The sequence below is a fragment of the Natator depressus genome, chromosome 6, assembly GCF_965152275.1.
Source record: "Natator depressus isolate rNatDep1 chromosome 6, rNatDep2.hap1, whole genome shotgun sequence".
NCBI lineage: Eukaryota > Metazoa > Chordata > Testudines > Cheloniidae > Natator > Natator depressus.
Window position 1 is genome coordinate 132,451,246 of NC_134239.1, and position 24,040 is coordinate 132,475,285.

A 24,040-nucleotide genomic window follows, 5' to 3' on the forward strand; every position below is an offset into this window, starting at 1 on the left:
GGACTGATGGACAGATGGACTGTCCCAGCGACTGCGCTGAGTCTAGGGGACTGATGGACAGACGGACTGGCCCAGCGACTGCGCTGAGTCTGGGGGACTGATGGACAGATGGACTGGCCCAGTGACTGCGCTGAGTCTGGGGGACTGATGGACAGACGGGTCCCAGTGACTGAGCTGAATCTGGGGGACAGCAGCTCCTTTCTGGTCTCCCAGTAACGGCTGGTGAGGGATGTCACAGGCAGTAAGAAGCGGTTCTTTACGTTTAGGGAAGAGTGAGTGGGAGATGCCTGCTGAAGGAGGGAGCACAGATTCATGGGGCGAGTGGGCGGGCTTGTTTGTTTGGTGTTTCTTTGTTTGCTTAAAGTTTCCAGTGCACTTTGTTGGGGTCTGTGTGGGAGTGGGGCCGGGGGCCTACTCCATGCTTCGCTGAGTAGGTGCTGGTGAGGCTCTAGCCTCCTGTCCATTGGACCCGCTCCCCTCCCCAGAGAGCTGGGGCCCCATGGAGCAGCCAGGAAGAAGGCGGCCCCGCCATGTCGGGGAAAGACACTGACACCCCCCCCCCCGCGAGCTCAGCACACTCCTGCTGGCTCCTCTCAGCTGCCCGGCACCATGTGGGGGGCAGGAAGAGTCAGGTTCAGCCTCTTGCGTTGCTCCTCTATCACGGCTCTGTACCCTGCTGGCACGTCGGCGTGAGGGGGAGCGGAAAGCACCTCTGGGCTTGGCTCTCAGTGTGCGTGCGTCAGCGGGAACTTTGGGGGGGGGTCGTGCTGGAGCATAGCTCCCTCCTGCATTTCATCCGGCCCAGTCCAGCAGCCCTACCCCCTCCCCTGGGCATTCAGCGAGCTGTGTGACTGGATTTCTCTGCCCTGGTTGCTCTGCTCCAACCCTCCCCCAGTCAGTCTCTTCACTGCCACACCTGCCCTCTTACCCTCTCCCCCACTTCATGTTTAGCTCGTCCCTCTCTGCCCCCCACATTGCGGCACTAACATGACGTTTGCTGCCATCCCATTGTTCACGCTGCTGGCGTGTTCTGCCCCTTCCCTCACCTTGTGTCTGCCTGGTCTGGTTGTATTGTAACATCTTCAGGAAATGGCCCATCTGCTGCTCTGTGTCTGTTCAGTGCCTATCGCCCTGGGGCCCTTTGGCACTACTGTAATAACCACAATGCATAAATAAATTTCCTACACCTACTCATGATTTCATGGCAGGACCAAACTGAAGCTAAATCTGGGTGTCAGTGGAGAAAACTCTTGTTCATATGCAGCTATCTGCAAAAATAAAAGGCAATGCTGAAAATTAGTGCCAAAGTCATTTGCTTTTTCTAGCAATGCCTTCTGTTTTCTGGTTGTGACCGTTCTGCAGTGCAAATCAGCCTTCATTTGCATGTAGGTGTTTCCCCTTCCTACTGAGTGAGCACTGTCCACATTTCTGTCTCCGAGGCCTTGCATGGCACTTCATCACTCTTCAGGTGAATCAGCTCCTTTAATCAGTCTTCAGCCCCATTTCTAGCTCTGTTTTTGGCACAATACAGGCTTTGAAGTGTTTTGTCATGTAAATGGGTTTGTTTTTTTCCTGTACTTTTGAATAATCCTTTAATTGTTGGGACTATTGTAATGTTGCCTAAAATGTCCCTGCAGAGAAGCACCTTAAACACATGATTACTACTTTCCTCCGGGCTCCAGCGTCCTGCTGGAGCAGCTGGTTTGTTTGTGTACTGTGGGGAGAAGCTCTCCCCTGTAGTTATCACAGCCAGAATCTGTGACTCTACAGTGCTGGATGTTGGGGGATGGAGGGGGCATCTGACCACTGGGATGCTCTGCCCTCTCCATTAGCCTTCTTTTAATTGAACTGGAAACAGCCTCCTTTGCCTCAGGGAAGCAAAGTCTGAGAAAAAGGGACTGTCGTAAGATGGAAATGAGATTACTGGTTCTGTGGATGAAGGGAAAGCAGTGGATGTATTGTTTCTTGACTTTAGCAAAGCTTTTGACACTGTCTCCCACAGTATTCTTGTCAGCAAGTTAAGGAAGTATGGGCTAGATGAATGCACTATAAGGTGGGTAGAAAGCTGGCTAGATTGTCGGGCTCAACGGGTAGTGATAAATGGCTCCATGTCTAGTTGGCAGCCGGTGTCAAGTGGAGTGCCCCAGGGGTCGGTCCTGGGGCCGGTTTTGTTCAATATCTTCATAAATGATCTGGAGGATGGTGTGGATTGCACTCTCAGCAAATTTGCAGATGATACTAAACTGGGAGGAGTGGTAGATACGCTGGAGGGGAGGGATAGGATACAGAAGGACCTAGACAAATTGGAGGATTGGGCCAAAAGAAATCTGATGAGGTTCAATAAGGATAAGTGCAGGGTCCTGCACTTAGGATGGAAGAATCCAATGCACCGCTACAGACTAGGGACCGAATGGCTAGGCAGCAGTTCTGCGGAAAAGGACCTAGGGGTGACAGTGGACGAGAAGCTGGATATGAGTCAACAGTGTGCCCTTGTTGCCAAGAAGGCCAATGGCATTTTGGGATGTATAAGTAGGGGCATAGCGAGCAGATCGAGGGACGTGATCGTTCCCCTCTATTCGACACTGGTGAGGCCTCATCTGGAGTACTGTGTCCAGTTTTGGGCCCCACACTACAAGAAGGATGTGGATAAATTGGAGAGAGTCCAGCGAAGGGCAACAAAAATGATTAGGGGTCTAGAGCACATGACTTATGAGGAGAGGCTGAGGGAGCTGGGATTGTTTAGTCTGCAGAAGAGAAGAATGAGGGGGGATTTGATAGCTGCTTTCAACTACCTGAAAGGGGGTTCCAAAGAGGATGGCTCTAGACTGTTCTCAATGGTAGCAGATGACAGAACGAGGAGTAATGGTCTCAAGTTGCAATGGGGGAGGTTTAGATTGGATATTAGGAAAAACTTTTTCACTAAGAGGGTGGTGAAACACTGGAATGCGTTACCTAGGGAGGTGGTAGAATCTCCTTCCTTAGAGGTTTTTAAGGTCAGGCTTGACAAAGCCCTGGCTGGGATGATTTAACTGGGAATTGGTCCTGCTTCGAGCAGGGGGTTGGACTAGATGACCTTCTGGGGTCCCTTCCAACCCTGATATTCTATGATTCTATGATTCTATGAAAAGGCCTAATAGAAATCTTGCTCAGTGGAGCTCCTAGAATGCATGAGAGAGAATCAGTGAGAGTCCACAGACAGAGCATTTGTAAGTGATGCTGTCTCAGACTACCCCAGAAGATATAAAACAAGAGACCTTGAATGCTTCACAGGCAGCCACTCAAATACACCCGGAACTGTTTGTCAAGAAACTTGGCACCTTGAGTGCAGCACTCTTCTCACCAGTCGCTGAGGGGAATGTGCAGTTCCCAGGTTTAGGCAAAGCTGGGTAAATCCTGGAAAACATTTTTTCAAACATTTATTGAATATCTTCATTAATGATCTGGAGGATGGTGTGGATTACACCCTCAGTAAGTTTGGAGATGACACTAAACTGGGAGGAGAGGTAGATACACTCGAGGGTAGGGATGGGATACAGAGGGCCCTAGACAAATTAGAGGATCGGGCCAAAAGAAATCCGAGGAAGTTCAACAAGGACAAGTGCAGAGTCCTGCGCTTAGGATGGAAGAATCCCATGCACCACTACAGACTAGGGACAGAATAGCTCGGCAGCAGTTCTGCAGAAAAGGACCTGGGGTTACAGTGGACGAAAAGCTGGATATGAGTCAACAGCGTGCCCTTGTTGCCAAGCAGGCCAATGGCATTTTGGGCTGTATAAGTAGGGGCATTGCCAACAGATTGAGGGACGTGATCATTCCCCTCTATTCAACATTGGTGAGGCCTCATCTGGAGTACTGTGTCCCGTTTGGGCCCCACACTACAAGAAGGATGTGGAAAAATTGGAAAGAGTCCAGCGGAGGGCAACAAAAATGATTAGGGGTCTGGAGCACATGACTTATGAGGAGAGGCTGAGGGAACGGGGATTGTTTTTAGTCTGCAGAAGAGAAGAATGAGGGGAGATTTGATAGTTGCTTTCAACTACCTGAAAGGGAGTTCCAAAGAGGATGGATCTAGACTGTTCTCAGTGGTAGCAGATGACAGAACAAGGAGTAAATGTCTCAAGTTGAAGTGAGGGAGGTTTAGGTTGGATATTAGGAAAAGCTTTTTCACTAGGAGGGTGGTGAAGCACTGGAATGGGTTACCTAGGGAGGTGGTGGAATCTCCTTCCTTAGAGGTTTTTAAGGCCCAGCTTGACAAAGCCCTGGCTGGGATGATTTAGTTGGGGATTGGTCCTGCTTTGAGCAGGGGCTCGGACTAGATGACCTCCTGAGGTCCCTTCCAACCCTGATATTCTATGATTCAAAGTAGCCGACACTGCTCCAATATTGGATATTAGAATAAAGTTCTCATGAACAGTCTACAGAGTGAGAGTTACAAAAATTATACAGCCAATAATTGTAAGCAACAAATAAATCTTCAACACCATCAAACTGACGTTTTGCCTAACTCTTATAACTGGATCAGTCACAGATTGGAATAGTTACATTTCATTCCATGCATGGCTACAACAGCTAGCTAAAATCAATAGAACATTTGCTTTACTCCCTCTCCTGACCCTGGACTGGGGCTCTGCATGTCTGGTTTAATCTGAGAATTGTGTCTGACTGGACAGGTCACTTGTTCTCCCTTTCACTCATGGGGGTTTTTTTCCATCTTTTCTATGTTTAGACTGGAAACAATTCAAGTGGTTGAGAGATTGAGAGATTGTCTCTCAATATGTTTGTGCAGCGCCTAGCACAGTGGCATTCCAATTTCAGCTGGAGCCTCTATAGGCCCCTGCAATAAAAACAATACTTGTGAGACCAGAGTTCGCAGAGTGAAACCACAGGAATTCTATTCCCTAGGTTACAAGGATGTAATTAGCTGGCGACATGGTGCCTGCATGTGAGCTGCAGGCTGTGACCTAATCCTGCCCTGCATGCGCTTCCTATGTTAGCAGATTGGACGCTAACTGGCATGACCTCATGGAGATGAGCTCAGAAGGTTTGGATGCTGAACTTACATTAGCTCCTTTGGCCTAGCAATCCTCCTGGCATTAGTTGGCATTAGTACTGGTATTCCTGCTTTCAGACAAGTCAGAGATAGAATGAGAAGGACCATTCGGTCAGCAATGCTGCTCTCTCACCCTTGGGAGACCAAGAACCACAGAGAGCTGAAAATTGAATGTAATTAGCCAGCTCCTTCCTGTAGCCCTGTGGGTTTTCCCTAAAGGTCGCCATTCAAGCAATGACTAGGCTCAGCCGTGCTTATTTATTCAAACTGATGAGTTCACAGCCCGCATGTATGCCTGTGTACCAGCCAGCAAGAGAGTGGCTCTGCTTGTTCCTCTACATAAACACTTTGGTACAGAGGAACAACGCAGTAAGGAACTGCAGTGCAAGATTTTAATTCAATAATTCATCTCCTGCCTTGGCCATATGGGTGCATATTTCAGAGCCAAAACAACATGTTCTCGTGATAATGACATTGATTTCCAATGATGATGGATTACATTTTATAACAGATCTGTCAAAATGACTCTATAAAGAAAAAAAAGCAAGAGTTTGAAAAGGTTTTTCCTCTCTATGCAGTGACTCTTGTCAGACCCAGATTGTCTACACAGTAGAACCTCAGAGTTATGAACACCTCGGGAATGGAGGTTGTTCATAACTCTGAAATGTTCATAACTCTGAACAAAGTGTTATGGTTGTGCTTTCAAAAGTCTGCAACTGAACATTGACCTAATACAGCTTTGAAACTTTACTGTGCAGAAGAAAAATGCTGCTTTCCCTTTGTTTTTTTAGTAGTTTACGTTTAGCACAGCACTGCACTGAATTTGCTTTATGTATTTATTTTTTTGTCTCTGCTGCTGCCTGATTGCATACTTCTGGTTCTAAATGAAGTGTGTGGTTAATTGGTCAGTTTGTAATTCTGAGGTTCTACTGTAGTTCTGATGGTTGGTATGGAGATGTCAGTTAGGGGCTCATACAGAGCTAAATGCAAGTATGTATTTAAAATCTGACAGAACATCAGATTTTAGCCAGTGCTCTCTTTTATGTGGATTATATAAACAATTCAAGGTTCACAACAGCATGATGTGCACAATCTGATAATTGCGGAAGACACACTTGAATGCAAGGAGGTCTCTAACAGACAACTGTTGTTTTTTTTGTTACCAATACTTAAAGTGAAAACAAAAGGACAAAATCTGAAATAAGAGACCTTTCTCAAGAAAAAGCTAAGTCAGCTGCTTTCTTATTAATTCAACCACGTTGCTATCTATGGGCACAAAAAGCAAGATTCGCTACTTTCAGTTAATTCAAAGGTTATACAGATATTGAGATATTGGCTTAGGGTTCTATGTCTGAGGAAAAATGGTTTGCTAAAATGACTTGTTTAGATTTGGACAGTGATAGTAACTCTGCATATGAAGTGATATAAACACAAAGGAATTAGTTTTCATCTTTTTTTGTATTGGAGGATCCCAACCCAAATCAGAGCCCCACTGTGTTAGGTGCTGTACAGACACATACTAAGAGCTTATTGTCCAAATCAAAAGTGAGGAAGAAGAGTCACCATTTTGTAGCTGGAGAATTGAAGTGCAGTGTGGTAAAGTGACATGACCAAGGTTACATAGTCTCTGGCTGAGCTGGGAACTGAACCCAGAGCTCCTGAGGCCTAATCCAATGCACTAACCGCAAGGCTGCCCTTCCTCTCAGTGCTTTTGTGATTCCTGGTAATCTCAGTGAGAACTGTGCAGTTTAAATACAACAGTCTGGTGACCCATGACCTCTCAAGCTCAGCCATGTGCTCATCACATGACATTGCTTTCTGCATTATAATTGCCTAATTTAATCCCACCTCAGTGCTAGCTGGCCCTTTTCATCCTTCAACACTCTGCTTGATGTGCGTTGGCTCCATTGTGTTACGGTTTCCTGCTATCTTCTCTTTGTCCCTTGTTTGGCTTTTGATTGTCTGTAATATGAGTCAACTCCATGACAACTGTGGTATGGCAAACATCTGCAGAATGTCCACATTTCATGCATTTATTTCACCATGTGCTCCTGGATGAACATGCATCCTCTCTTGGGATGTTATTTTTTCCACACCTTGTGCGTGTTGGCTGGAATTTGGCCCTCTTGGCCTGGGAGTTTTCTCTCCTTGCCTCAGGGGTTTTATGATAATTACTTTTAACCCTCAAGTGTCTGTTTTTTGCTTCTAAGCTAGTTTCTGTTCTTTTTTTTTTTTTAATTAATCCTGCCATCCTGCCTTACTTTCTGTATAGCTGTGGCTATACAGACTAATCTGTATAATCAGTTTTCAATTGTAGCTGCTGTGAAAGCTTTTTATCTGTTAACCCAATAACCAGCCTGTTTCTGATATTTTCTTGTTTTGCATCCCCAAAAATCACAGTTTTCAACCAATGTATTTAGAGCTCTTATAAAATATTCAAAATTTTCCTCTGGTTCCTGAATTCTCTGCTGAAAACATGCTATTTCATAAACCACATTTCTCTGTAATATAAAATATGTAGCAAACAAAGCCAGAACCCCTTCATATTCATCTTTGTGACTGTTTTCAATAAAGTCAAAGGATTTAAAGATATAATCTACCATAGCTTAAATTAAAGAAAATACCTGTATGTCTCCAGTTTCCTTGTGGAGCTTGTTCGCAATGAGCAATCTTGCAAAATAAATACTGCATTCAGTTTACACATTGTGAAGGTTTGTCAAAGTTGAAGTTCTCTGGGACATTGAAGAGTGGCATGTCAATGAGATCCTGAACCCTTTCTTCCTTCTGTCTCTGTTCTTCTCTGCCACTAATCCTACTGCTAACACATCATGTTCCTTAAGAGATATGGACTGGCTACAGAGCTTTCTTCTGAGCCTGGTACACACCCCACGTGTTCCTCATTAGATCCTTTAATGCTCTGCCAGGTATGACTGAGGGTAGCTTAAATAAGGTATTGTACAAACAGCATCACTTAACGGCGGAACCGTATAATATAGTTTAGCATTCCATTACAGTCTCCAGACCACGCTTCCTGCTAGCATGGATTTTTCTTAACAGACAGATCATAACTTAAGCTCTGGTCAGTTCTATTCCTGATTGACTATTATAACCAGTTTTACGGTCCCCTAATCCTATTTCCTCAAGTCCACATAACTATTGTAGCTTATCTGAATGTAGCTCATAATTTATTGTTTTCAATTAACTGTTTTTAATTGAAAGGATCATTTTTTTGCACCAGGAGCTGCAGGAATAAAATATGGTGGTTTGAATCCATTTTCTCTTTTCTCTTAATGGTTTGTATTGTCTCATTCTGTGCAGCCTCAGGATTAGGAACATCCCAGTGAGCCCCAGGAACACTCAATTTATTTTTATACCAGCATGAAGATGCATTCAGCTTCGTGCTAAGCTTGCTATTGTTGTCTGCATTGCTTCAACATTTAGGAAAACCAAAGAAGCAACTCGTCTTTCAGCTTTCTTCTTTGCTTAATGTTCAAAGGCAGGATATGAATCTTAGTGTTTAGACAGAGCTCTAGACTCCATGCTTAGGAAGGAAAATAAACGTATATGGAGACGGAGTTTGTTTGATTTAACATGCAGCTTTTGGGAGAGCTGCTGCTGTCTGAAGATTTTCGAAAAACAGGTCATGTTTCTTTAGCCTGAGTCCCAAGATAGACACGTGCACCTGCTCCACTTTCTGTCCCCAGCTCAATCCTACCTTATACCCATTCCCCTGTTTTCTCTTTGTACCTTTGTTCCTTCTCTCCCACCCCCTTGCCTGCTTCCCTCTGTTTTAGTCTGAAATGCAGAAAGGAAGTGCAGCCTTGCTCTGCCAGTCTCTGGTGTGCTGTGATTCTGCTTTAAGGGTCCTGCCCCATTGCAGTGGGTGGGATCTTTACCATTGACTTCACTAAGTGCAAAGGAGCCTCTCTGCTGCACAGGGAGTGGTCGTTTTGTTTTTCACTTCCGCTACAGAATTTCACAGAGTGAGTTCATAGTTCACTCTCTCCTGAAGGCTTTACAAGTTTTCTTTCTTCCTCTTTCCTTTAATCTGGTGTAAAGTCATGTGGAAATAAAAATGCACACTCAGCTCTTTGCCATTTTCCCCCATACACAACTACAATTTCCTCCTTCATTTGTTCTCCTTTTCGTCCGTTTCCATATCTTCCTTTTCCCTGTTTTCCCCATGACTTTGAGATTCTGTTACTGCAATTGTCACTGACTGTACAGAGGCGAGCAGCTCCTTTCCTGAGTAACTGGCCCTTCCTTTTGTTGTTGGCTGCCTCAACAGAGCAGGGAAATGGCTAGCACGCTAGGAGTGGGAATGGCAATTGAAGAACAAGAACTTAAAAATAAAACAAAAGCTCAGGGCTTCTGAAATCACAGAAACTGTCCATTATCAAACTCCCCCAGCACTTGGAACAAGGGGCTGCAATTCAGGGCTGTGCAACTCTCAGCAACTCTTCAGTTAGCCATGAGGCAAAAGTTTTGTTAACACTGTTTAACTTTAATGCTTTAATTGGGATCAGGGCAGCTAGTGGGGTTAAATTTGGGGCCCTTGTCCATTTTATATACCTTTTTTGGTGTTAAGATGAGTAGCTATAGCGTGAGCAGATGCCTCCTGCAGCCAGACTTTTTAGAAGAGATGAGCCTCTGCTGTCTTGTCAGACCAGTCCCATCACTGCTTCAGGCATCTCTCACCCCACCTGGAAACTCTCACCGGCTGGGGGTCAGGGAGCCACCGCAGAGATGACTATTTTGTCTGGAAAACGGTAAATATCCTTGACGAAAACTAGTTTGCTCTTGTGTCTGCCACTCACTGGTTCCATTGTGCCAGAGTCAGTGAAGAGCATGCAGAGTCCTAGGGCAGGCAGGGCCGAGTACCTGGAATTTCACGTCACTGGAATGTAACGTCATACAGCACAGTGCTGTTCTGCCCTGTAACACACCAGATCATACCCTTTGAAATGAATGACCCAGCAGGAAGACAAATCTCTGCATATTTGTTTTACAAAAGTAGCTAACTCTTATAAGCATCTCTCTGGAGTGTGTGTTACTGAAGCCATCGGAAAGAAGCTGGAACACCGTGTGTTCCACAGTGAATGTAACTGCGCAGATGTAAGGCCAAAGCTAAGAAATCCCCGCCCCAGGAAAACTGGAGGGAGGAAAAAAGCAGTGGGCTCCATCCAGCACCAGCTTGGTAGCACGAGGCTGCCACCTGCAGGCCAGTCTGGAACAAAGTCATTTTGGCATATTTGTCACTGGTTTCGGTATAACCATCAAATGTCCCAGATTCTTGAGGGCCATCCTGCTCTGTTTTCATCTAGGAACAGAAATGTCATTCTCTGTAACAAGAGACTCCACTAAAGAAAGTGCATTTACTGTACATTCAGCCTTCAGACAGGAACACCTGCTCTTTCTAGGACTCTTAAAAAGTAACTGTGAACATGGGGAATAACTAACTGTTACCATTTAAATACTCCTTTAACCTTCTCAGTGCTCTGTGGCAGTTCAGTCCACACTGGGTTAGAATTTCAACAAGTCTCCTTAATTGCACCTGCAATGGGTCATGGAAGATACCAAGCTTGAATGTGAGCGACCCTCCAGACTGGGAAATGCTGGAAGAGTGTGGAATCACATTTCAAGGGTTCCGTATGAAAAGTGAAACTGTATAGATCTATAGTGCAGCCCACAATGCTGTATGGGGTAGAAGGATGGGCGATAGAGACAGCAGGTACAACATCTGGCCAGCCCTCTGTGGAGAAAGAGGTGGTTAGGGACTATTTAGAAAAGCTGGACATGCACAAGTCCATGGGGCCGGACGAGTTGCATCCGAGAGTGCTGAAGGAATTAGCAGCTGTGATTGCAGAGCCATTGGCCATTATCTTTGAAAACTCGAGGCGAACGGGGGAAGTCCCGGATGACTGGAAAAAGGCTAATGTAGTGCCCATCTTTAAAAAAGGGAAGAAGGCGGATCCTGGGAACTACAGGCCAGTCAGCCTCACCTCAGTCCCCGGAAAAATCATGGAGCAGGTCCTCAAAGAATCAATCCTGAAGCACTTACATGAGAGGAAAGTGATCAGGAACAGTCAGCATGGATTCACCAAGGGAAGGTCATGCCTGACTAATCTAATCGCCTTCTATGATGAGATTACTGGTTCTGTGGATGAAGGGAAAGCAGTGGATGTATTGTTTCTTGACTTTAGCAAAGCTTTTGACAGAGTCTCCCACAGTATTCTTGTCAGCAAGTTAAAGAAGTATGGGCTGATGAATGCACTATAAGGTGGGTAGAAAGCTGGCTAGATCGTCGGGCTAAACGGGTAGTGATCAATGGCTCCATGTCTAGTTGGCAGCCGGTGTCAAGTGGAGTGCCCCAGGGGTCGGTCCTGGGGCCAGTTTTGTTCAATATCTTCATAAATGATCTGGAGGATGGTGTAGATTGCACTCTTAGCAAATTTGTGGATGATACTAAACTAGGAGGAGTGGTAGATACGCTGGAGGGCAGGGATAGGATACAGAGGGACCTAGACAAATTGGAGGATTGGGCCAAAAGAAATCTGAGGAGGTTCAATAAGGATAAGTGCAGGGTCCTGCACTTAGGACGGAAGAACCCAATGTACCGCTACAGACTAGGGACCGAATGGCTAGGCAGCAGTTCTGCGGAAAAGGACCTAGGGGTGACAGTGGATGAGAAGCTGGATATGAGTCAACAGTGTGCCCTTGTTGCCAAGAAGGCCAATGGCATTTTGGGATGTATAAGTAGGGGCATAGCGAGCAGATCGAGGGACGTGATCGTCCCCCTCTATTCGACACTGGTGAGGCCTCATCTGGAGTACTGTGTCCAGTTTTGGGCCCCACACTACAAGAAGGATGTGGATAAATTGGAGAGAGTCCAGCGAAGGGCAACAAAAATGATTAGGGGTCTGGAACACATGACTTATGAGGAGAGGCTGAGGGAACTGGGATTGTTTAGTCTGCAGAAGAGAAGAATGTGGGGGGATTTGATAGCTGCTTTCAACTATCTGAGAGGTGGTTCCAGAGAGGATGGTTCTAGACTATTCTCAGTGGTGGAAGAGGACAGGACAAGGAGTAATGGTCTCAAGTTGCAGTGGGGGAGGTTTAGGTTGGATATTAGGAAAAACTTTTTCACTAGGAGGGTGGTGAAAGACTGGAATGCGTTACCTAGGGAGGTGGTAGAATCTCCTTCTTTAGAAGTTTTTAAGGTCAGGCTTGACAAAGCCCTGGCTGGGATGATTTAATTGGGGATTGGTCCTGCTTTGAGCAGGGGGTTGGACTAGATGGCCTCCTGAGGTCCCTTCTAACCCTGATATTCTGAGATTATGATGAGATTACTGGTTCTGTGGATGAAGGGAAAGCAGTGGATGTATTGTTTCTTGACTTTAGCAAAGCTTTTGACACGGTCTCCCACAGTATTCTTGTCAGCAAGTTAAGGAAGTATGGGCTAGATGAATGCACTATAAGGTGGGTAGAAAGCTGGCTAGATTGTCGGGCTCAACGGGTAGTGATCAATGGCTCCATGTCTAGTTGGCAGCCGGTGTCAAGTGGAGTGCCCCAGGGGTCGGTCCTGGGGCCGGTTTTGTTCAATATCTTCATAAATGATCTGGAGGATGGTGTGGATTGCACTCTCAGCAAATTTGCAGATGATACTAAACTGGGAGGAGTGGTAGATACGCTGGAGGGGAGGGATAGGATACAGAAGGACCTAGACAAATTGGAGGATTGGGCCAAAAGAAATCTGATGAGGTTCAATAAGGATAAGTGCAGGGTCCTGCACTTAGGATGGAAGAATCCAATGCACCGCTACAGACTAGGGACCGAATGGATAGGCAGCAGTTCTGCGGAAAAGGACCTAGGGGTGACAGTGGACGAGAAGCTGGATATGAGTCAACAGTGTGCCCTTGTTGCCAAGAAGGCCAATGGCATTTTGGGATGTATAAGTAGGGGCATAGCGAGCAGATCGAGGGATGTGATCGTTCCCCTCTATTCGACACTGGTGAGGCCTCATCTGGAGTACTGTGTCCAGTTTTGGGCCCCCCACTACAAGAAGGATGTGGATAAATTGGAGAGAGTCCAGCGAAGGGCAACAAAAATGATTAGGGGTCTAGAGCACATGACTTATGAAGAGAGGCTGAGGGAGCTGGGATTGTTTAGTCTGCAGAAGAGAAGAATGAGGGGGGATTTGATAGCTGCTTTCAACTACCTGAAAGGGGGTTCCAAAGAGGATGGCTCTAGACTGTTCTCAATGGTAGCAGATGACAGAACGAGGAGTAATGGTCTCAAGTTGCAATGGGGGAGGTTTAGATTGGATATTAGGAAAAACTTTTTCACTAAGAGGGTGGTGAAACACTGGAATGCGTTACCTAGGGAGGTGGTAGAATCTCCTTCCTTAGAGGTTTTTAAGGTCAGGCTTGACAAAGCCCTGGCTGGGATGATTTAACTGGGAATTGGTCCTGCTTTGAGCAGGGGGTTGGACTAGATGACCTTCTGGGGTCCCTTCCAACCCTGATATTCTATGATTCTATGATTCTATGATCTACACATGTTTGAGATGAGATATCCTCATGTCATAAGAGGAGTTACACAAAGAAACAGATTTCAAAAGGAGAGTATTAGGATGGAAATCAAAGTCCTTGATGTGACTGACAAAATCCAGGAACCTCCACTTTGCATGTGTCTAAACCAGGAGAGGATGAATGAAGGGAATGAGGTGAAGGTAGCATGTCAAGAGAGGGTGGTAGGAAAGAGACTCTGAGGAAAGCTGAGGAAGTGATGTCTGGATTGCATCAAAGGAGATAAGCAGGTGGACTTTATTACTGCCTCGGACAGGCGAAAGTAGTGGATATTTGCACAATGATTGGACACTAGTTGCTGGGACAGGTAGAAAAAGTGGTTTACCGAACCCAGACCATCCAAACCACCTCCCTGTCCACTGAACAACCAGCATGTGTGGATGAATGTGGCAATCTGGGCTGTCAGGCCTATGGAGCTCTTACTCCTGAAATTTATAAAGGCTCCTCTAGGGTGCAGCTAATCTCCTCTAAGACTTAGGAGGCCTGAAAACTTGCAGTGTGCCAAGGCCCTGAACTCAGCCAGGGTGCCCAAGCAGTTCACACCTTCTGCATCCTACTGTCTTTGTAGACACAGCTGTTGGTGTGTGCCGAATGGAGAAATAAAAATGTAAATCCTGAACTGTCTGTGCACTAATCTATGTCATAGTAACGTGCCAGGTCCAGGTTTGGAGTCACAGAGAGGAAGGCTGGCCATGCTGAAACACTGGACTTGGGTTTGGGAGATTTGGTTTCAATTCCACAGCTGTGCCACTGGCTCCCTGCATGACCTTGAGCAAGTCACTTCATCTCTCAATTCCCCATCTGTAAAATGAAGGTAATAATCAATCCTTCTCTTCTCCCATGCTTTGCCTGTCTCGCTAATTCAATGGACTGTGCCCCAAGGAGTTCCCAATCTGGGTATCTCTACCGTACCTAGCACAGTGGGACCCCAAATTTGCTTGCAGTCTCTAGGTGCACATGTGGAAATCAACAAGAGTAATGATGTACGTGTAAATATTTGGGGCACATTTAATGGAGTCCATTAAGATGCAAAGATGCATAGCTGTCTTTACAGCATGGCCTTGGCAATTCTTGTGCTTTATACAAACGAATAGTGCTGTGTCCAAAGGGCACAATGACTTCTGCATGCCCACAAATTTCAGAGCTTGAGGGAATTCTGTAACAGTACCAGCCACGCATTGGCTGGCCTGCGTGAAATGAAGTTTTGACCTTTAATTTTAGTGGAGAGAGAACAGGAAGCTCTCTCCAACTTGGCACAAATCAGCAGTCTCTGCAGAGAGGGCAGGTCAGAATGCATTTGACCCCTTTCTAAATCCAAGGACTGGCTCTGGCAGTGGAGTGTGAGGCAGGGTGGTGGGCAGGGCTGTTAATCTGTTGTCATTGTCTGTCACTCCTGAGTTTTGGATAAGGAAAGGGCTTCAGTCTCCTGAGCTGCCCTTTTTACAAGTGCTACATTGATTTTAAATAACATTATCTGTCTGCATTCTGTCTGTGGGCAGTCACAAACAGCCCTGGCCTGTTCCCACTGAATAGGTGCCCGATGAAGGAGGCTTGTACTGCTCGCACAGGCCAACCTCGTGATTTATGGAAGCAGTTAGACTAAATTTTAAACTAGCCACTTAATTTATGCATATTTCTAAAGCACTTTGAGATCTTTGGCTGTGGGTGCTATGGAAGTGCAGAATATTAATGCTGGATGATCTGCCGGCCAAGCATACTGTATGTGCACCATTGGATTCCTCAGCAGCATTCAGCTCATGAGATGAGATCTTGCAGGAGTGAACAGGAATGCAGGTTTCTTTCCTCTCAGGTCAGCCCTGAGGAGTTGGGAAGGGCAGTTACACCTCCACCTCCAGGAGTGAGAGCAGGGTCCAGTGGACAGGGCTCCGGTCTGCGAGACAGGAGACCCGGTTCTGTTTCTGGTCTGGCCATTGACTAGCGAGTGACATCAGGCAGGTCACTTCCCTCTGCCCTTGGTCTCTTTAGACTGTGAATTCTGTGGTGGCAGAAATTCTCTCCCGATGAGTTTGTACAGTGCCTAGCACGCTCAGGCCCCAAGTGCTGCTACTGATCCAGGGATCTCAGCTGCGTGATTCAACAAGTCTTTCTACACAGCTGCCGCCTGTTTAACAGACCTGTGAAGCCCAGCCATGGCAGGGTTCGTGAGATTCCGCTCTCAATCAAACATAGCAAAATACTATTGACATATCTGTTCCCTGTTAATTATAAATCCGTGACTTTGTCTATAATCCATTAGGTTAAAAAACTGTCCTATTTACTTTGGTTTGAAGCCAGGAAACCCTAATACTGCACAACAGGAAAAAAAGTGTTTTTGGTTTCTTAGAAATGTAAAGGTTTGGCATATGCTCTTTGAAACGTCGGATTCTCTTACAATTGCTCATTATGTAGAAAACTCCCAAGCTTTTTCCCTTGGTGAAAGTTGCAAAGCGACAGCCAATTGAAGATGTGCGGCTGACAAGGCCAGAAGAATTAAGAGAAATGGAATGACTTGGTGCCTCTATTAGATTAGCATCTGGACCCTGTGAGGAAGGATGGGACAAACCGGATAAAGTGATCAAATATCATTGGTAAAACTTTTATAAAAATATATATACATATAAAGAACCTACCTGGTCTCTACTGGATCTAACAATCTCTCCTTGATACTTTTGAAAAACAAATAAATTGTACTGTCAACTATTATCATAAAAGTATTACCAATGAAAAACTGAAGCGTTTCTTTATATTGATTTAGTCGGGGATCGGTCCTGCTTTGAGCAGGGGGTTGGACTAAATGACCTCCTGAGGTCTCTTCCAACCCTAATCTTCTATGATTCTATGATATTCAACAAACATTTCTGAAGTATTTCTGGTGGCGTTCTGCAGGAATCGGTTCCCAGTGTTCGGGGAGATTTTGGCAAACCAGTAAAGTACCTAAACCACTATTGCTTGTTGCTAACAGTAGTCAAGTTAGCAGGCCATACTGAGCCATTCTTGCTTATTGCTAAAAGTAGCCAAGTCAACAGGTCGTAAATTGGTCATGCAGCGGCCTCAGTGTAACCAAGGCAGGAGGGGAGGGGGTTTTGGGTGCCATGGACAGGGCAGCTTGACTCCATGTCCTATCTGCTGAGAATGTTGAAATTGCTGATCTAAGTATTTTAGAAAAACAGGAAGTCTGTCTATATGCGCCCCCAGGAATGTTTCCCAGGGACCTAAGGCATGGACATTCTGAAAAAAAAACATATCTGGTAAATTGATGACCATAAGAAAATCTCTTGCTTGATCTTTAAAAACTGCTTGCTTAGCAAGTTTTCTTTAAGGGATATGTCATTGTATTACTAATGTATAAATAAAGGGGGAAAGTTTGAGGTCATTGGACTTCTCAGGAGGGGCTCTTCAGGGACACTCCCTCTGGACGCATCTTCGGGTCCCCACCGACAGACAGAAGCATGGCCAGCAGAAGCCTGTTACGGTGCCGCTTGAAAGCCACTCTCAGCTTTGGTAATTATCGCAGGTTGGGGATGTTTTACTAACCTGTTGCAGACGTGTGTAAGTGCTTGAGACTAAGGGTATGTCATATCAGCTACTGACCATGGACGTAGCCAGGGAGGTGCACACCAGGCCTTATGGGCATGCATATATGTAATTTGCCTGCAGACAGCTTATTTCCATCAGGTTCACGCAAACCTAGATATAGAATAGCACAGGCCTAACTTTGAAAACCTAGATTTAATTGTTGCAGATGTTGGTTATTATTAGCCATTATTTGTATTAGAATAATGCCTCTGAGTCCTAGACATGGACCAGAACCTCAGTGTGATAGACTGTTGAGCTCCTTAGGGCAGGGACCCACCTAAGTACAAGATAAGAAATACCAGATGGAGAGTAAAAGGAGACAATATTGGTGGTAGCCTGTAGTCACAGCACATCAGCAGTGTAACTGTTGTTGAGTTTACTGTAGGCATCACAGCAGAGGAGAATTTTAAGGAGGGATCTGGAGGCAGATAATAAGGTAGCTTTGCAGATGTGTGCAGGGAGTACCTCCCATGCATGAGCGGCATGAGGAACAGCTGTTTTTTTAGCTGATACTGTGGATACGAAAACAAAAGGAATTTCAGGGAATGCATAAGGGTTGTTGGCCTCAGTGGGAGTTTTGCCCGAGTAACGGGAGCAGGAGCTTCCAGGCAATAAGAGCTGGTCTGATATGTAGTGTGAATAAGAATAGGTTGCATTTTTAAATCTGTCCTCCCTTGGTATTTCTCAGGAGCAGTGATGCACATTGCTCATATGCAACACACCTGTGTGCTCTTCCAGAGGGAGCATTGCTGCATAGCGCTCTTCGGTGAGGGTGCTACCTGAGATAGCAATATGGCAGCATTATGCGGCTACCACTTCCTGGCATGCGCTGTATGTGGATCAAACACCATCTCAGGCTCCGCAGCATGTGTAGGAAATGGAGATTGAAGCTCTCTCACAGTGTTTCCCAAGCAGCTTTGTGCAGTTCAAGTGTCCCAGCTGTTTCTTTGTGGTCAGTTGATAGCTGTTTCGAGACTTAGTTCAGAGTCTGTGGTTTGCTATTTCTTGTCGGGAGTTCTCGAGCAAACATGTCTGGCAGTTTGGGCTTTTTCCTGCCATGACTGAGTTCTGAAAACATACAGCGTCCAGAGAGGGTCCTAGACAGAGGTCCCAGCCGGGCCCTGCTCAGCCAGCAGAGTCTGTTCCCACAGGGGGGAGGGATAGTTCAGTGGTTTAAGCATTGGCCTGATAAACCCAGGGTTGTGAGTTCAATCCTTGAGGGGGCCATTTAGGGATAGGGGGCAAAAATTGGGGATTGGTTGTGCTTTGAGCAGGGGGTTGGACTAGATGACCTCCTGAGGTCCCTTCCAACCCTGGTATTCTATGATCTGGCCATTTTGGTCTGGAACTTCGGCAGATGAGCTGCAGTAGCAGAGCCCTAGGAGAACAGAATGAGGAATCACTGTTTGAGTCCTCAGAGTAGAACAATATCAGCTTGCGACTGTTCCCCAGAAACTTTCAGGTATTTCTGTCCTCCTCAATCTACAAGAGCCTCTTGGGGAGCATTGGAGTAGCCTGCAGCCCAGATAATGTCATGGAGTGCATTTAGGATTTGTCCGGTGGGAAACGATGGGAAAGATCAGTGATCCACCCCCACAGGTCTCCACACTAATGACATTAAACTGAGAAGTCAGAGGCATTTGAGCATGTGCAGTACAATGGCACATGGCTAAAGAGCCTGCATATAGAGGATTAACCCATTTGACAATAATGTCATGGACTTCCAGGGCCTCGCCTTAAAAGTGCTTCTCATTGAATGGTAATTTTTGCATTGCTGTGGGAAACTTCAGGCTCACAAAATCTGTGCACAGCTTTGGCTAGATACTTTCACAGGAACTCTGGGACACTGTCACTCTTTATCTCACTCATTATATTCCACAATATCTTAAAATGAAGGGCTTGCATAACAAGTTACAGGTCTGATTACATGTTGAATGCTGATTTTCTCAGCTGATGTGCCGTGCACATAGGACTAGCCACTATTCGTCCTTGCCATGGTCCTGTTCTCCAAGTGATTCAGAATGCCTTCAGTGGGACTGTATTCATGTACAAGAAACAATACATAAAATGTGGTGTTTGTCACATCTCTAGCTGAGATGTAGCTATCCCTAGAGTAGAACATGGCAGCTACTTAACAGTGAAAAATGGAGTAAATAATAAATGTCTCGTCATGCTTCTATCCAGAAGGATCCCAAAGTACTTTACAACCTTAAGAATCTGATCTGAAGGGATCGTTGCCTGCAACACTGCACTGAAAGACAGCTAATGTTTCACAGCCCAGAACACTACAGAAAATGTAAACCAGGAAGTGAAGAATGCCACAGTAGCCAGCTGAAGCTGTAGGGGATTTTTGTGTCGAGTTTACATCACTGCTGGACTTGGGTCTTGCTTGAAGATTTTCTGTCAAAGGTACTGATTCTGCCCAATTCTGGTTAGTGTGGGGGGGATTACTGCACAAAGTGTTATAGGCACAGCCAACCCAATTACAACTCCAGAGGACGTGTAAGTAGCAATAATAGTTATTCCATACCTGTAACAGACTTGGAATGATGGTCCATATAGTACTTCACAGACTAGGTACATCTGCTGATAACTGGTATAGTATCCATAAAAAATAGTAAAGGCCAGTCAGCCTCACCTCAGTCCCCGGAAAAATCATGGAGCAGGTCCTCAAGGAATCAATTCTGAAGAACTTAGAGGAGAGGAAAGTGATCAGGAACAGTCAGCATGGATTCACCAAGGGCAAGTCATGCCTGACTAATCGAATTGCCTTCTATGACGAGATAACTGGCTCTGTGGATGAAGGGAAAGCAGTGGACATGTTGTTCCTTGACTTTAGCAAAGCTTTTGACACAGTCTCCCACAGTATTCTTGCCAGCAAGTTAAAGAAGTATGGGTTGGATGAATGGACTATAAGGTGGATAGAAAGCTGGCTAGATTGTCGGTCTCAACGGGTAGTGATCAATGGCTCCATGTCTAGTTGGCAGCCGGTATCTAGCGGAGTGCCCCAAGGGTCGGTCCTGGGGCCGGTTTTGTTCAATATCTTCATAAATGATCTGGAGGATGGTGTGGATTGCACTCTCAGCAAATTTGCAGATGACACTAAACTGGGAGGAGAGGTAGATATGCTGGAGGGTAGGGATAGAATACAGAGGGACCTAGACAAATTGGAGGATTGGGCCAAAAGAAATCTGATGCGGTTCAACAAGGCCAAGTGCAGAGTCTTGCACTTAGGACGGAAGAATCCCGTGCAGCGCTACAGACTAGGGACCGAATGGCTCGGCAGCAATTCTGCAGAAAAGGACTTAGGGGTTACTGTGGACGAGAAGCTGGATATGAGTCAACAGTGTGCCCTTGTTGCCAAGAAGGCCAATGGCATTTTGGGATGTATAAGTAGGGGCATTGCCAGCAGATCGAGAGACATGATTGTCCCCTCTATTCGACACTGGTGAGGCCTCATCTGGAGTACTGTGTCCAGTTTTGGGCCCCACACTACAAGAAGGATGTGGAAAAATTGGAAAGCGTCCAGCGGAGGGCAACAAAAATGGTTAGGGGACTGGAACACATGAGTTATGAGGAGAGGCTGAGGGAACTGGGGATGTTTAGTCTACGGAAGAGAAGAATGAGGGGGGATTTGATAGCTGCTTTCAACTACCTGAAAGGGGGTTCCAAAGTGGATGGCTCTATACTGTTCTCAGTGGTAGCAGATGACAGAACAAGGAGTAATGGTCTCAAGTTGCAGTGGGGGAGGTTTAGGTTGGATATTAGGAAAAACTTTTTCACTAGGAGGGTGGTGAAACACTGGAATGTGTTACCTAGGGAGGTGGTGGAATCTCCTTCCTTAGAAGTTTTTAAGGTCAGGCTTGACAAAGCCCTGGCTGGGATGATTTAATTGGGGTTTGGTCCTGCTTTGAGCAGGGGTTGGACTGGATGACCTCCTGAGGTCCCTTCCAACCCTGATATTCTATGATACCTCACTTTTGCTGGAGGAGGTCCTGTGACATTCCCCCCTTCTCTAGCAGTGCACACAGAGTAAATGTTATTTCTTAAGGAGTCATGACCCCCACAACCAAATGTAAGTATACACATGTATACATCGTCTACATGGCCAGTTTCCTGAAAAACACTAGTGATCCTCTCCTTTCTTACTGTATTTCCTTAAACAAACTGTAAAATCACTAACCTACTGTGCATAGCAGTAGTGACTACCTGGCACGAGCACAGTGACAGGACATGATGTGTTGACTCCATACTCATTAGCCTACTCCAAGCAAAGGAACAAATCGTTCAGATCGTCAGCCCCAGTTACATGAGCCGCACAGACTGGCCCATGCCCAGCATGAAAGGGGAAGGTCTGGCCCTCTTGCCATCAGCACAGCCCATCTAGCTCTTGGCTCACTGTAGCCCTATGCTCAGGGAGCACTCAGGGCAGCCTGTTCTGCTTTGTACAATGCCAGCTCAGAACAACTCAATTCAGGGCTGGATGAAGGAAATCTGGAGCCTTCAGCACAACACAACACTGGCACCCCCGCATGGCTCTGCCTCTGCCCTGGCCTGGTCCCCCCACCCCTGACACCACTTGGAGCAGTAGGGTGCTCCCCTCTTCTACCAGAGAGGCAGGACGTTGCAGGGACCACCCCCTTCCCCACCTGCCACCCAGAGCCCTCCTCTGCAGTGCTGGTAGTGTCAGGCTGCCCACAGCAGTAGCCCCTGGAGTTATGTGTTGTGATGCGTAATGATGTTCCTCCTTTTGGAGCTATTGTTTTAGGCACTCTGCAGACTCAGGTAGAGGTCACTGCATTGGCTGCACTTGGGGCACATTTTTAAACGTTGTTTTGCTACCCTGAGGTCTAGAAATGTATCCAAAGCTCAGCTTCTGCTGTAAAACCATGTTCCAGAGACCAGGACCCCCAGTGTGAGCCTACAGTTCCTGTGGCTCAGTCCAGCCTTGTCAACAATGGAAAACCACCGTCTGCTCCAGTGGCTCCTGCCTGCCAGCACGTGCATTCTGCAGCACAGTCATGCCAGGCTTCGGGTGCACAGCTCTGCCTCGGTGGTGGGTCTATATGCTGAGCCCAGTGTGCTAGCCCTGTCTGCCCCATTCAGCTGTGCATACTGTAACCCCAGCTAGTGCTTCAGCTACTCCAAACCCCAGTCGCATGTCTGCACTGAATTGAGACTCTCAGCTGTGCAAGGAGGGTGGTGTGAGTTTGGCTTTCTCGGGATACCTCTATGGGTGCAGGCTTAGGGAAGTTAAGCACTGGGATAAATGGCCTAGGGAGGTGGTGGAATCTCCATCATTGGGGATTTTTAAGAGCAGGTTGAACAAACACCTGTCAGGGATGGTCCAGATAATATTTAGTCCTGCCTTGAGTGCAGGGGACTGGACTAGATGACCTCTCGAGGTCCCTTCCAGTTCTATGATTCTATAAGTTTGGCTGCATTAGATGTGACTTTCCATAGTTTTGAATGTTTGAGATTCTTTGAGTTTTTCATGTATACATGTAACATTACAGAAAGGTAAATATATTCCACCACAGAGACAGTGCAGCCTAGCAAGTTCTGGATAGATATTCATGATGTCTCACTGATTTCCATACCTAGTTTGTACACAAGCATGCTGTTTCTAGTTGCCAGCTCTGCAAAAGCTCTGGGCCCAGACAGTCAAAGCTGCTGCTGACCACACTGTGTCCTGGCTGCATGTGTGGAGCCCCATTCCCAGCAGTGGAGACACAGGTGTCAGCGAGGGCAAAATCAGAAGTCAATCAGGCTGCACAGGTGTAGCTGAGGGGATGGTTTAGCCTCCAGAGCCTCTGTTATTGGACATAGGAACATAGTGTTACCAGGTGTCTGTTTTTTGACCAGAACACCTGGTCAAAAAGGGATCCTGGCGGCTCTGTTAAAAGTTCAGTCAGTGGCACAGCGGAGCTCAGGCAGGCTCCCTGCATGCCCCGGCTCTGTGTGGATCCTGGAAGCAAACCGCATTTCCCCCCAGCTCCTAAGCGGAGGCGTGGCCGGCTCCGCAGCTCCCATGGCAGGAACTGCAAGTAACGGGAGCTGCGGGAGCAGCACCTTTGGATGCGGGCAGTGCTCAGAGCCGCTGGACACGCCTCGGCCTAGGAAACGGATGGAAATGCTGGCTGCTTCTGGTATCCATCTGAGGTAAGTGCCGCCCAGAGCCCACACTCCTCCCACACCCCAAACCCCTGCACTCAGTCCGCTCCCACACTCAAACTCCCTCCTGCACCCTAACCCTGTATCCCAGCTCCCACACACAAACTCCCTCCCAGAGCCTGCACCCCCCTCCTGCACCTCAACCTCCTGCCCTAGCCCTGAGCCTGCATCCCTAACCCTGCACCCAAACTACCTCCCAGAGCCCACCCCTCGCACTCAGAACCCCTCAGCCGCACCCCAGAGCCTGCATCCCAGCCCAGAGCCCGTCACCCCTTCCACACCCCAACCCCCTGCCCAGCCCAGGGAAAATGAGCGATTGAGCAAGGGTGGGGGAGAGCGAGTGGCAGAATTCGGGGGATAGAGTGAGTGGGGGTGGGGCCTCAGAGAGGGGGGGTGGGGCAGGGTCTCGGGAAGGGGCGGAGCAGGGGTGCAGAAAGGATGTTCAGTTTTCTGCAATCGGAAAGTTGGCAACTATATAGGAACAGTCAAACCTGACTCTGCTTGCAGGATTCGTAGTTAGAAGAAACGTCTCTCTAGCTGCAAACGGATCGTGTTATCTGCCACTGCCTGTGGGATGCAATGAATGCTGAAGACCAGGAGCCATTCCTGCAAGGTCACCTTTAAGGTAGAGCCACATTTTAACCTACTTATT

At 46.7% G+C, this 24,040-nt stretch overlaps 1 long non-coding RNA gene across 1 annotated transcript in view; it reads left to right on the forward strand.

The window, feature by feature from the left end:
- The window catches only part of LOC141990250 (uncharacterized), a 227,665-nt gene that overhangs the window by 197,378 nt on the left and 6,247 nt on the right, over positions 1–24,040 (forward strand). The window contains exon 2 of the long non-coding RNA XR_012640126.1: positions 23,896–24,013. This is a non-coding gene — a long non-coding RNA (uncharacterized LOC141990250). The remainder of the gene's footprint in view (positions 1–23,895; positions 24,014–24,040) is intronic.